The sequence below is a fragment of the Ananas comosus genome, linkage group 7 (assembly GCF_001540865.1).
Source record: "Ananas comosus cultivar F153 linkage group 7, ASM154086v1, whole genome shotgun sequence".
Lineage (NCBI taxonomy): Eukaryota > Viridiplantae > Streptophyta > Magnoliopsida > Poales > Bromeliaceae > Ananas > Ananas comosus.
Window position 1 is genome coordinate 7,624,729 of NC_033627.1, and position 9,843 is coordinate 7,634,571.

Here is a 9,843-nt window from a genome sequence, read left to right on the forward strand (position 1 = left end):
GGACGAGCCGGATTGGGAAACTTTTGTTCCTGAGGTATTGGCTAAGGATAAGGATACTGCGAAAGGCAAAGGAAAAGAAAAAGCCGTGGAAAAAGGCAAAGGAAAGGCGACTGAGCGTCCCGGCCGTCGTAAGTCCGGGGGTGTTGATATTCGAGAACCGGGCTCTGAGCCACCACGTCACAGTCTTCAGGATGTTCCATCTAATCGACGGTCAATGTACTCGTCGAAACACTGCATTGGTGAACGGGATGTTGGGGTGGCCAGTATCATTAGTTGTGTGCCGGGTTTTCAGGATTTATTTGAGCGGGGAAATCTTCATCAGATTTGTGATTTCCCGGAGCAAACTGGTTATTGTTTAGAGTTGATCAGAGAATTTTACATGAGAGCCGGTCATCTCAGTGACTCCGACGGCGGTCCGTACGTATTTAAAACTTCCGTACGTGGTGTTGAGTTGTCTATTACTCCTGAGACAATAGCTTCGGTGCTAGAGATGGAGGCAAGGACTGACGGAGTGGAGTATCTGCAGGCCGGGTTCGACTCACTTCGCGATTGAAACCGTGTCGTGAACACTATCTGTATGCCGGGTACTGAATCAAACGGCATTATGGTTATGTCAAAGGATTTCAAAATGGAGTACAGGTTTCTGAACTTCGTGGTTTGCTATAATATCATGCCTCTCGCGAACACGAAAATCGTGAGATGGGATCGCATTCTGTACATGTATCTCTTGGGTAGGCCGGATATTGTAAGTGCCAAAAATATTAACATGAATATTCCGTTTCTGATTTGGCGGAGAATGGCAAAAGATATCAAGACTTCCGAACAAAATGAGAGATTACCATTTCCTTTGATAATTATGAGGATTTTGCGACTTCGTGAGGTGGATGTTCGGTGTACATCATACGAGCACAGTTTGGGTCGGATAAATGAAAGGACGTTTGTAAAGTCCTCGGTGCAGCTTCGTACGCCGTCTCAGCGTGCTTCTTCCCCTCCTGCAGCTCCACCTCCTGCTACTGCTACTTCTTCTCGTCCTTCTATGGACATTTCTGAGGAAGATATTTCCGTTTCATCGGTGTATCGCGAGCAGCAGCGTCTATCTGAGGAGCTTCAGAAGTTGTCTGCCGAACAAGCTGCGATTCGTAAGGATGTGAGCAAGATGAAGCGCTTGTTAAATATGATTTTTGACAAATTAGGATGTTGTCGGGCAGATTTACCTCCAGGAGATGATTCTGACTAGGAGCTGGCGGGTTTCTCCTTTTGTCATTTTGGCGCTTTCTGACAAAAAGGGGGAGATGACGATATGAGGGTGATGATCATGATGATGATGATGATGCATGATGGTCATGATGATGATGATGATGCATGATGGTCATGATGATGATGATGATGCACAATTGTTTTTTGATCTTGATGATGTATTAGATGAACTGTGTTAGATGAACTGTGTTTGACAAACTTTGTTTGACTTAGTGCTTTAGGTTGATAAGTTAGGCTGTGACTATGAACTATGTATTATGTCTTGATAGTTTTCCTATGGTTTATTACTTGAATTTGAATCTTGCCTGATTATGTTTTGAGAATGTTTTTGCAGGAATAATTCAAGACTTCAAGACTCCATGTCTAAGTCATAGAGTTTGTATTAAGGGTGTACGAGTGTAATTTATTTTTGGATTGATCATGCAGGAGATTATCGTTTGGTGATTGCGATGATCTTCTTTTTATGATTTATTAGTTGTATACAAGCTTTGTAGTATATTTTGTCACGAAATCGCCAAAGGGGGAGATTGTTAAGGATTTTATAGGTTGGCGAATTTCGTAAGGTTGTTTGGAGTCTTGAAGAATTGATCGCAGAAGTTTTTGAGAATAGATTCAAATTGGAGAACGAAGACTCATTCGGAAAGCTCGACACCTAAGGTATGAAGAAAAGGTTATTTGTGGTGAAGAGATATAATTAGGATAAGTTCAGAAGGCTTAGATTGCATTAAAATATTTTTTCTGAATTTTCATGTGTTCTGGGACTGGTCTCTGAGATTGAGAGACCGGTTCCCTTAAGGTCCTCACTGCGTAAACTGTGATGCAACCGGTCCCCTGTGATGAGAGACCGGTTCCCGAACCATGGTGCTTCTGTCGCGCAGCGAGGGACCGGTCTCGAAGTTTGAGAGATCGCCGCTTCCCGAACGTTGGGTTTTGGTCACGCCAGAGGAGCGGACCGAGATTCCTCACTGGAGAGGGGGGGGGGGACCGCGTCTCTCCCAGACCCGGTCTCCTCTAGAAACCGGTCTCTGAGGACGACACAGGTTTTTAAAAAACGACTTTTTGCAATTCCTAGTCTACTTCTAAGTCTTCTAAACATATAAATAAGCTATGTGGTCATCTAAAATTAAGGCTTTGAATATTTACCAATAAACCCTAGAAACTTAATTCTCTCCGCGTTCAATGCTTAGATGAGTTTCTAGCGATTGACATCGGTCTGATTCTTCGTTGTTACTTCAAATAATTCTTACGAGAATCAAGTAATGTTTGATAAAAGGTGAACTCCCCATAGCTTATGGTTTTCAAAGTTAAATCACCACAAATCTTCGATTCTACAAGCTCCGGAAGGAGGTTCGGCACGTGGATATCGTGTGAACGAGGTTCGGTGGACACTTCGAGGAGTGGGCGTTGACGCTGCGAGGAGTTGCAGCAAGGTCGATTGGTGGATTCCTATCGATCGAGGACCGGCAAAGATCACCATCGACGAGAATCGCGTTAAATTGAGTCGTGTGTTTTTGTCGATAATCACTTGTACTCAAGTTTTCTTAGTGGATTTTCTTTGTATGGTGTCGGTGTCCCGTGGGTTTTTTCACTCCAAATTGGAGTTTTCCCACGTTAAATTCTCGGTGTGCTCGTTTTAATTTTCGCTATTTTGTTTTGTTTGCATCGAAGATTTTTCGAGTTGCCGGATTTACACCTATTCCCCCCCTCTAGGTTTACTTACCTTTTAGATGCTCGGGATCTATATCTCACACCCCTGGCGTTGAACAGACTTCGCCTTGTTGCGTACTACGCCAATAAGCGCGGGCCATTTGTTCCCTAAGCTCTTCCGTTGCCACTTGCTCCGGATTGGCTCGCGGCACCGCATTCGCTCCTCCGGCATCGACCTTGCCTCGATCGACGTCGAGGTGCCATTGCTTCCTGAAAGAAGCAACTCGCATTAGTCACTTGACCAAACATTACTTGACCATATACCCAATTAGGCGAAAGCCAACATGCACATTACATCCTTACTCAAGCGTCTGTCGTCGGCCGCCCGACACAACACTAGATAGGAGGATAAACGAATATTAAACGAGCCTCTAATCACGTTAGAGACGCCCCTACTTAACCAATCACATGCTTTCGCTATCTGATCCCACGCACTCACGTTTCTAGATCCTTAAGGTCTTCCAATCCTAAGGTCTCTAGGTCCATTTCCTATTCTTCACTATTTCGCTCTGATACCAAGATATCTGTCACGCCGCGGACGATTACCAAATTTTGGCCCGACCCGAGCACGTCAAACAGACGCGAACGGACAGAGTTTCCCCTATCCGCCCAAGGCTCATCACATGTACAAATTCAAACAAGAAATGCACTAACGGAAACATACACAAACGGCTACACCGAGGGTAAGCAATAGCCATTAGTGAAAGAAAGCGAAACTAAACATCTACACAAGTAACATGATTCATTTTAGATCTATACATTGCATCCATTCTTACATTTAGGATTCTTTGCATTTCATTACATCATTTCATTATTTCTTTTTTTACATCACATACCTCAAGATAAGCTTTGCATTCTTCTTTTACATTACTAGTCATCATATACAGAAGATGAACATAGGTAGCTACTAACAAAATGTAAACCCAACTCAACTTGTGGTGGCCTCTTGTCTAAGGCGCGATACCTTTACTCGCGTCACTCGCGGCTCGCTCGCGTCCCGGCTCTGTGGAATATGATGGGGTGAGAACTACAACAAAATTCCCAGTGGGTTCGGTCTCAACATCAACGACTTATCCCACTTAGGACCTAACTCAGGCATAATAGAAAGGATAAGCTGAAATATAGTAACCAATCTACAACATGATACTAATATGCCTGAACAAAAGCAAGGAATATGCTCAACATTAAACATATGCAGATTATGCAAGTTCTTTGTTCTTTTCATATTACTCTTTGTTCTTTATTCTTTGCTCTTTGTTCTTTATTCTTTGCTCTTTGTTCTTTATTCTTTATTCTTTAATCTCAAGGCTAACCCGGGGGTTTCGCCACATTAACTTGCTTCACATTAAGTCCATCATCGCAGGAACTCACCCGCTAGGACCGTCCTTCGGGTTTACTCCAACCCGTGATGCATAACTCTGGAGCGCATCGCCCGAGGGGGAGCGACCGCCCTCGAGCACGGAACTCATAGCAAATATGATCATATCCTTAACTCAAAGGATTTATAAATTCAATCTTGACTTTACACTAGCTCTAGTGTTCTTTCTTTCACTTTATGTTGCCGCTCTAGCAATCGTTGTTCTTTACTTTTTCTTTTACTTTTGCTAACTCTAGCAATTATATTCTTTACATTCTTTACTTTTGGCTACCTCTAGCACTTCGTGTTCTTTACTCCCCACATTACCTTAACTTTAGACATTATCATTTTCATCATTCTTTACGTCACGTTAGTTCTTTGCATCACACTAACTCTAGTGTTCTTTCTTTACATTTTCAAATGCCACTCGATCTATGTCATAGTGTTACTCTGTTCTTTTGCTCACTTTAGGTGCTCACTTTTCTCTCATGCATACACATAGGGTTTTTGTCGTTTACATAGTTCTCATTCGTCATATCTTGCAAGTTGTACTCACAATCATGCATTATTACATTTTCATCATTACTTTACCCTAAAATGCATGCAACAATATATTTACACATGCTCAAATGAATGACACATTAGGCATAGAGAGAAGTTCAATGAGTTTGAGAAGCACCACCCACCTCGTAGGCTTTCAAAGGTGCTCCGATGATTTTCTTGGGATTTTTAGACTCTTCGTTCTTTACCTGCGGCATAACGAAGCCAAATTAGGCTTATTTGGCCATATCTTTACATCGGCCTTTCGTAACGCTAATCCGAGCGTACCAACGCGTCGGAAATACCCCCAATTAGGTTTCTAGAGGGTCAATTGCACTTAGAAACCCTCATGGGCAAAAGCCCCAATTTGGGTGCCCTAGCTCCAATGCATGTGCAAACCTAGGGTTTGATCTCATTGGGAAGCAAAAGTAGCTTCCTTATACTCTAAATAGTTCATTAGAACCATTCTTAGGCCTTCCAGAACCCTAGAATAGATTTCACCATTAGAGGTGGGTTGAAGCTCACCTTGAGCTCAACCATGGTTTTGATCTTTAAAGAAGCAAAAAGAAAGCTTCAAACTACTAGATATTCCCTTAGAATCCATTTCTAGGTTCATTCAAACCCATTTCTAGGGTTTTACTACATTAGGGTTCAAAGCTTACCTTGTAAGCTTCCTTTTCTTGTACTAGAGAGGAAGAAGATGAAGCTCCTTTGCTCCTTGATCTTCTCCTTCACCTTCTTTTCCTTCTTTTTCTTCCTTTCTTTCTTTCTTCTTCTTCCCCTTTGTCTTCTAGAGAGAGAGAGGGAGAGAAGAGAGTGTGAGAGGGTGAGGAAATGAGAGAAAATCTCATTAGGCCCCATAACATAGCTATTGGGTTGCCAAAATGCAACTAAACCCCTCAACTTTTACTTTAATACACTGCTCGAACTGGGCAGTTCGCGCAGCCGGGGACCGGTCTCTCCTTCAGGGACCGGTTCCCGAAGGGTCTCCCCGCGCAGCCAGAGCTGCTGCGCGCAGGGCAACCGGTCTCTCTTAGGGGGACCGGTCTCTCGGGGACCGGTCTCTCGGACAGGGACCGGTTCCCGAGAGCTACTTTCTCCGGACTTAGCCAATTTTTCGGCTGTCTCATTTCATATGCGTTCGGGAACCGGTCTCTCCCACCAGGGACCGGTCCCCGAGAGCTGAAAATTTGCAATTTTGCAGAATTTGATTCTTTAGCTCTCGAAAACCTTCCACAACACACTTTTGATCGTTTTAACACCTTCGGACTTTCCGAAGTGTACCGTCCTCGCACTTTGGTCAATTTGACTAAAGTTCGATATTTACTTTCCGAATTTTCGGTATATTACACTTCAGCCACACAAGGGAACATGAGAAGGGTGAAGGGATATTATACAAGTTGTAACAATATCCCTGGAAGTCCCTCAAAAACTCAGAAATTATAAACTGTACGAAACAATCTCTACAGCATTGAGTACCGATACACGAATTTGAGTATCGGTATTCGAGTAGTTCCAGTACTTGATGGTCAATTCTGTAAAATCCGAACGTTAGTGTAACACACTAGACCTTTGCAAATTGCGAGGTTCGAGTGTTTGATCTGTGTTTCGAGTTTTTTCAGATATTCTGGAAAGTCGTTGACAGTGTTTCGACTTATGGCTCGCATCCCGAGAATGAAGGTTTAAAACTGTGCACCAAAACTCAAAAAGTTGAATTTTTGGTCTGCTCTCGGGTTAGCTTCTGCAGGGTTGTGTACCGATACAGCCTTGATGTTTGTACCGGAACACATTTTGTACCGGTACACCTTGATGGTTGTACCGGTACAGATGTGGTTTTCTGCCAACCCGAGCCTCGGGTTTGCGCGTACAGGGTTTTGTACCGGTACACTTTTCCGTGTACCGGTACACTTTGCCAGATTTCAAAATGGCAGTTTTTGAGGGGTGTTTTTGGAATTGTATCAACTCTATAATATACCCCACGACCCCTGGTGTTCCCTGAGCTTGGAGGCAGTGGAGAAGAAGGTAAGGGAGCTCTCCCCTTCCCCTCTTTCTTTTCCTTTCATTTTATGTGGGATTTTGAGGTTTAATCTCTCATTTTGCTCCCTTTTTGCATCTTGGTGGCTTTTCCACCATGGGTGAAGGTTTGAGGCTTGGTTGGGAACTTGTTGGAGGGATCATTCTCAGCCTTAGCTCATTTTGGGCCTTGTTTGGAACTTCTTGAAAGGTTAGTAGCTTACTACTTCTCTTTTGATCATGTTTTGCATGATTGTTGTATTGAAACCCTAGAAATGAGGTTTTAGGGTTGGATTTGGGCATTTTGGATTTAGGACTTTTGGAGCTTGATTTCTTGGATTAGAATCTTCCTCTAGATTGGATTGGAAGGGTTCTAGCTCCCTTTTGGAGATCAAGAGAGACTATCACCATCTTAGGTGAGTTTTGGCCCTTTTGTTGAGTGGGTTAATGTTTAACCTATTTGTTATTCGTAACGTTCGTGTAACGCTCCTAATTTAACCTTTAGGGAGCTAGGAGGCTTGTGTGCACCTTCGTCGGCGCAAACGAAGGGTTGCAAGGAGACTTGGTGGGTTTGACCTCACCAAAACGGGATAAATCATCTCTATGATGGTTTGTACTTATCGTAAAATGAAAATGCATGCATATTCATGCTAGATAGAATATTTGAGAATTTTAGAATTCTTAAAAGGCACATGTTATGTATAATGTATTTTTGGACCTCTATATAGTAGAGAGTTTGCATGTTGGGCTTAGACCTATGTGTAAGATACCAGACTTCTAAAATTATGAAGTTACGGTGGATGTAGTATGTTGGATTTTTAATATAAAAATAAATATAAAAAAAAAAAAAAATAGTATGAGATACTATTTTATTGGATTTAGAGAAGTGAAATATAGGTTGGGAATGACCTGTGCTGAAATCGGAGCGAAAACAGAAGATTTAGAATTTTCTGTGTGAAACGGGGCAGATAAATTAGCAGAAAATGCACAGTGTCAGAAAATTCTGAAAACTGGACGATAAGCCAGAATTATTCTNTCTTTATTTCACTCGTATGTTACTTGTGATTCTTGCTCTTAATTGTATAGCACTTGTAGTGCTCGTTGTATCATGTATGTTATTGAATTTCTCCTGGGCAAATTCTTGTACATGATATGGTTGTTGAGCCTTGGGCGGACAGGGGAGGTGCTGTCCGTTCGGCGGTCCGCTTGCCGCCCTCGAACCGAACCAAATTGGTAGCGATCTCGGGGCGGGGCGTGACACTATGGATAGCACTCCTATGTGTGGAATTGGATCATGTTTCATATAGTGAAAATGACAAGTGCAATGCATTCTTGGACTTAGAATTCTTGGACTTAGAATTCTTAGACTTAGACTCATCATTGGAATAGTAAGCTAATGTCATAAAGAGACATTGGGCTTGGAATTGGTATAGTAAGCTAATGTCATAAAGAGATATTGGGCTTGGAATTGGTATAGTAAGTTAATGTCATAAAGGGGCATTGGGCTTGGAATTGGTATAGTAAGCTAATGTCATAAAGAGACATTTGGGCCTGAAATTGGTATAGTAAGCTAATGTCATAAAGGGGTATTAGGCTTGGAATTGGTATAGTAAGCTAATGTCATAAAGAGACATTGGGCTCGAAATTGGACTTAGCAAGCTAATGTCATAAAGGAGCATTAGGCTTGGAATATGTGCGGACTTAGTAAACCTAATGTCATGAAGTGGCATTAGTCTTGGAACAAGACTTGGGCTTAGCGAGATATAACGCCATAAAGGGGCATTGGACATAATGAATGGTTAAACCTTCACTTGGGACATTGGACTAGATCTATGGGTTGCTAGCGATCATTTCCATGGTTGAGCCATGATGACGGGATCGTTGTGACGATGACTATACTTGCTTGCCATCTGTGCTCATTCGCACATGCTTGTGAGGATCGCTCCCTACAAGCCGGCACTCCGGAGTTAGCTTATGCCACTTATGATCGCTCGTGCGGTATTGAGAAGCCTACGAGGGCCTGGAGGGTTAGACTCATTACTCGAGGGGGAATGCTGGAGCTACCACTAGCACTTAGGCGGCACAAGCTGGACTACCTTGTGTAGGTCCTTAATTGGAAATGAAAATCAACACGAAGTCATTTATGTAATAATCACTACTTGATAGTATATCGTAGTTGGATTCATTGGACATTGGGATATATAGTATACTTGGTCGTTATGATAGTGCATACTAGATATGTATTGGACACTTGGACATGTAGTATACTTGATAGTATTGCTTATTGCATTTTAGTATACTTGGGTGCCGAGCATACTAGACATGTTTTGGCATATTGGATCATGATAGAGTAGATGTACTCCATGTTCATATCATGTATACTTGTGGCATAGTAGAATAGCATTTTATTATATGCTTTTCTTTCTACAGTTATTTCAGTTATTCATATCTGCTCATGTTTTGGGCCTAGTGGTGCATTTTGCTAAAGGTCAGTAATTGCCCATTGGGAACTATAAATTATAGTTCTCACGCCCCCTGTTTTATGTTTTCTTACAGAGCCTTCCACTCCGGGAGAGGCTCGGGATCGCGGGAAAGAAATCGCCTCAGGCTAGCTAGCGAGGGATTTGTCGATAGGTGGTCTGCCTCTCTCTTTTTTTCTTTTTTTTTTTAAGAGGTTGAGAGATTTGTACCATTTTATAGAGACCACCCATTATATGTATCTTGAGACTTGGGTTGTATTATCTTACTTTTTACTTTAGTGGTTTAGTCTCTTTTGATTCTACTTGTTGATAGAACCTAGTTATATATTCGCTCTGATATCTCTAGATGTTTGTATTAAGTTTATTTATCGCTTTTGTTGTAGACGCCTTATATGTGCAGGCATATGGAGGGTCTGGGCACGCACTGGGCGGGCCTACGCCGGGCCCCGGGGCGTGACAGTTAGAAATTTCAATTTCTATTGCATTCCG